Genomic DNA, 6,000 nt, shown 5'->3' with positions numbered 1-6,000 from the left:
GATGAATTATTGGTTCAGAATTTTTTTTTTTTGATTGCCCGAACACAATAGTAATGGTAGTACAATGTAGGCTTCACTGCAAGAAAGCATTACATCATATGGACATGTCACATGGTGTATGTGTGTTCCATCTCTATATTTATCCACATATAAAAGAGAAAGAAGAATAAACTACTCTACATTAAGATAAATTCTTGTTGATTTATTGGATTTCTGATATCAGAAAAACCAAGGTGCATGTACTCTCACGTGCCCATCAGAATAAATTCAATAAAGCATGATAGCAAAGATAAATTGGCTAGCTTATGGTGCGTTTGATTATACTTTTTAATTTTTAATTTTTACTTTCTAAAAAATAATTTTTTTTATTATAGAATAAAAATAAAAAAACAAAAGGTATGTTTAGTAACTCATTGCTATAAATCTTATTTTTATGAGATTAAAAATCAGATCTTTAAAAAAATAAATTCTTCGAAGAAACAATAGATCAAATGCCCGGGCTGCTATACTGTGAAGCAGCATCCACGTAGCCCTCCCGAACTCTTCTTTCATCAAAGGAGTAACAGATTTTTTTTGAGCATGTCCTCAAAAGAAAAGGATACATCAAAGTACCAATCCAAAAACATAAAATCTGTGTATCGATTATAAGCTGAAAGGATTAAGGAGGATACCTTGGCGAGCGAAGCAAGATCTGAGACATCCTCCACTGATTGAAGGGTGGCGGACTCATCCGATATGAGGGGCTTAGGAGCTCGAGACCTTATAGAAGAGGAGGAGGAGGTCTAGAGCTCAAAGAAGAAGTGGGAGAGATGGGTTTGGAAGTCATGGGCGAAGGAGTCGAAGGGTTTTAGGATGGCCTGCATTGGGTTTTCAGACATCTCGATTGAGCCGTGGATGGCGGCCCAGGGGAAGGAGCATGGGCATCCTCGTCCGCTGTCGTCTCCACCTCCTGACCGATAGCGATTGGCGACAGGGCTTGCAAGTCCAGCAGGCAAAGAGCCAAAGGGAGGGGGAGGTGGCGAGCATCAGGGAGACTTAGGATAAGTCAGGGAGAAGCAAAAGTAAATTTTAGAAAGCAAAAAAAAAATTACTTTCCATATAAAGTAAATATTTTTGATTTTTTGATTTCCACTTTTTACTTTTTGGATTATTATCAAAGGTTATTTTTTTATTTTTATTTTTTAAAAAATTAAAAAAAATTATAAAAAAATTAGGAGCTGACCAAACGCATCCTTAATTTACATAGATATAATCTATTTATAGATGGATTTATCCCTGTGAAATTCAGGAGTGTATTTATTATTTCCCAGCAAAAGAACATTTTTGATGTAAAAGATGGTTATGCCATCAACACTTGACGGAGCAAAAACTTTCCGTCTAGCTTAACCTAGTTAGTTGGCCCATGATTAAAAGCTTAATTGTCTTTACCACTCACTCACATTTTTATTGGCCTCGTGACCTTCTAATTTTTACTTCTAGAAATTTATCATCTTTGAGATATACTGAGATATTGACAAAAAAAACTCTAGCAGATTTAGGGATGGTAATGGGTAGGTTTTGGATCGGATAGTATACTATCCATCCCCAAATCCAAACTTAATACCCTATACCCAAATCCTACCCGATACCCAATCGGGTAAGAAAAGAGATACCCATCTCCATACCCAACGGGTTCGAGAATACCCGTGGGTAACCCATTTCCCCATACCCAATCCATACCCGCCCCATACCCAACCCATACCCGCCCCATACCCAACCCATACACATCCATTCTATAGCCAAAAAAAAAGTAAAATAATTTTATGCATATTATCAATCAAAAATAGAATTACCAATTATATATATATACATACATACATACGCACAAAAAAAGTAAAATAATTTTATGCATATTATCAATCAAAAATAGAATTACCAATTATATATATATACATACATACATACGCACATACACACTTCTAACACACACACATACATACATGCATACATATATGCATGCATACATATACATACATACATATATATAATTTTATATATATATATATATATATATATATATATATATATATATATATATATATATATATATATATATATATATATATATATATTCGGATATGAGTTCGGGTATTACCCATATCTATAGGTTCGGATCGGGTTCGGATAGAAAATAACACTATCCATACCCGTACTATAGTTTTCGGGTTTTATCCAAACCCAGTCAAACCTTATTTTTCGGATTTGACCGGGTTCGGGTAGGATGTATACCCATCGGATCGGATTAATTTTGCCATCCCTAAGCAGATTTGCTCATTGAGGTGGATGGTCAGGAATTCGAATGTGATGTACGTCTGAGGATCCCAAAATTTTGCGATGATAATCAGTGCACTAAGATGTGCGAAAAAGTGCTCAAGGGAAATTGCGCTACACTTGACACGTGTTGTTGTTGCTGCGATGATTGCTAAATCAAAGAGTTGAATAAGTCATACGGGAATGTCAATGTAATATCTTCAATGACATACTAATCAAAGTTGGTTGAGCCTCTGCCCATGCTCTCTCTCCCTTTGTCTATCTACGTGCATGCGCAGCCGTTGTGACTTCTACTATCGATACACAAATGATTAGAGGTGCGGTCCCATCCCAGAAAAAATAGTTGCCATTTATTTATTTTTAAATTAATCTCTTCTAATTAAGTTTGTTGTATACTCATGTACGCCTCATTCTCTTTCTTGTTGAGTGCAACTTAATGCCTACTAGCATGCAAGCTGCTCAATATACGGGGTATTATTTTTATTTAACAAGTATACCACCTCGAGATATTTTTTTATTAATTACATAATTGTTTAAAAATAATATAATTTTACTAATGTATAAAAATTTATTTTATTGATAATTAAATTTATTATTTTTGGTAAAATATAATTTTGTTAATATATTCTATATTATTAAAAATTATAAATATTTTAAAATATTATTTGTAAAAAATATTATTATTATTATAAAAATATATTATTTTTGTTAAGATACTATTAGTATTATTTGTGTTATTAGTACTACTAACTATATTATTTTAACTAAAATATTATTAATTTCAATTAATGTATTAAAACATTATTGAACTATACTAATATTTATATTAAAGTATAATTAATTTTTGTGAATAATCTCTTCATGATTTTGCAATTAATGATAATTTTTAAATATGCCAAAATTATGTTTTCCTTATGCTAGAATATAAACTCCTGCTGTTTGTGTGCAACAATCGGTCTCTACCCTCTTTTGTTTTCCCCCCTGCATCTTCAAGAAAACCTATGACTTAATTATAGTGCCCGATTAAGATGCCACATGGCCATCGAACAGAGGAACTCTCTTGATAGCTAAATTCTATTAGTCTTAAGTACTATACCTCATTGCCAAAAATATATCCAAATATACAATAATCCAAACTCACAAGTTGCAAGCACCTCTTCGACTCGGTTTCGCATAGAACTAAATCCCATTTACAGGTGGCAAACAAAGAGCTCTGATATTACTAAAAATGGCAAATGTAGAGTTCTGCAATGGAAGAGCATAATTAATAAATAAGCTAAAATAAAATATGATAGCTCTTATTAGTAAATTTACAATTTATTATTTTTTTAAAAATTTTGGAGGATAATAATTCTTTATGATCTCATGCGTGAAGTCCTTGGTGGTATGTTTTCCCGAATTACTTGAACTCTCTCTCTCTCTTCATGGTCAACCTCTCTTCATGGTCATATGTAGAGGCTGGAATTAAATGCTATCCATTACTCAGTCATGTGACTTAGCGCCATCCAAAGCTTGGAGGAGGTTAAGTTGAGCCATGATAGAAGAAATTGCTAGAAGACTTCCTGTTCTGTCTGGCCACTAGGAAGAGGTGGATGGTAATGGTAACAGGTTGAAGGCAATCACTTAAACTAACAAAATCTTACTGGTAATAGGATACCATGGGAAGATGTTGCCTTTGGGAAAGAGGCTGACATTGGATAGAAAGCTTCAAAGTTGTAGCTCTTTGCTAATGTCCATCACCCGGAAGGGACAAAACTTCTCATCATCCTGGAGAAATGTGCTATGCCGATTGTCCATCAGAAGGAAGCGAGTATTAAAGGAGGATAAGCTAGGTTTCCAACGAGAAAAGGGAGAAGATTGTAAAATATATTGGTTCTTTGGGTCTAGCTATTTTCTTGGAGTTGTATGATAGTTGAAACGACTGACCTACAACCTAGTCACCTAAATTGTTCTAGCCAAATTGATTGTTTATAGTGTGTTACATCATCTTTATGAATCAAACTTTCAAGTTTTGTCCTAAACTTTGAAAGCAAAAGAGTTAGATTGAAATGATTTAAAACCACTATGTGTTTGTTAGGAAATTCTGGCCAAGAACTTGCGGGGCCAGTTTTATTATATACATGGATGCCAATGCCAGATCATTTTGTTATTTCTTGATTTTTTTAATTATGAAAAAAAAATATCGTCAAGATTAAAATAGAAAATGAGTCTTGACATAGCGGAAAGGTTGCTTTATTGTTAACTAAAGATCACGAGTTTGAAATATGAAAATAACCTTTCTACATAGGGAGATAAGGCTGAGAACAACTAATCCTTCTTGAACCCTACAATTGTTTTAGCAAGAGCCTGATGCTTTGAACTATCTTTTTTTTACGATGTTGTCAAGGTGAAACATAGATTGTGCATGCCTTGAAAAGATTTAGAAATATTATGAATACGACTAAACAAATAATCGAAACCCAAAAAAATCCATCCAAGCCAATCCAATAAACATCGGGTTCGGTCAGTTGAAAGACATAAATTTATATATAATAAATGATCGATAGTGGATTGAATTTTTTTCAATCCGATTGGGTTCAGTCGGATGAAATTTTTCTGTCAACCCAACCGAACCTGACCCATGCTCAACCCTACTTATGAAGAAAATACTCGACTGTCATATGGCTCAAAATCTATAGATCTTTTAACTGCTATATGTTTGCCATCATAGAGTAAAGTGATAATGTGACCAAAAAAAAAAAAAGTAAGAGAGTAAAGTGATAAATCATGCTGTCTAATCAGTTTGTAATTTAAGCATAATATTTTGAATGTTTTAGCATGGTAAGCGAAAACATTGTAGTGATAAATCCAGGGGCTTTAAACATTATGATATGTGGCGTCTAATTTATCTTTGCTAATTTACTCTTCTTTCATTGTTTTTCTTATTTTGATTGACACATTCTCGGATTTGTTTATATTTTTTGAACAAAAAACCAAAACTACAGCTCAAACTACAAAAATTCCAAAGACCAAATTTATCAGGCCCGTTAGAACCAATACCGGTTTTCAAAACTTGCCGTTGATCATATAAACAATTTATTCTTGATTGAACCTACTCCAACCCTTTATATACTTGAATCACCTTTATAGCTTTTCAATTACCCTTTACCCATTCCATGAACACTGTTTGCATACCTCAATATTGCTCAGCATCCAAATCTACATTATGTTGGAGACTTTACTGCCATGCAATGCCTATTGACCATATCAGAGGTTTAGGCTTCACTGGTTCTTTTGATATTAAATTATATTGCTTTTTTGCATGGAATCCTAGGGTTAGAATTTTTTGCCATTGGATCCTCCCTGGAAGAATCACAGGAGACAATAAGCTTATATCTCCAAGCAAGCCTTAAGCTAGATCCAACGACCGAGAAATCATGATCAATCTATGCACTGAAACAGAGCAATCTTCCAGAAGATCAGATACCATTGTTTCACAAAACCGGAGTCCCTATTTTACAAGTTATTCCTTCATGAAATACTTAAATGTTGTCATGCATTGTTGTGGTATCTTCAATGTATTTCAACATTACAAAGAGACAAACTCATAGATCCAGGCAGGATTTACAAATCAACCAGACTTATTGAAGAAATTTAAGTTTCCAAAACTATTTCTAAGATTTTTTTTTTTTTTGATACAGTTCTAAGATG

Source organism: Elaeis guineensis, chromosome 5, assembly GCF_000442705.2.
Source record: "Elaeis guineensis isolate ETL-2024a chromosome 5, EG11, whole genome shotgun sequence".
Classification (NCBI taxonomy): domain Eukaryota; kingdom Viridiplantae; phylum Streptophyta; class Magnoliopsida; order Arecales; family Arecaceae; genus Elaeis; species Elaeis guineensis.
Note: the sequence above shows the minus strand (reverse complement) of the source record.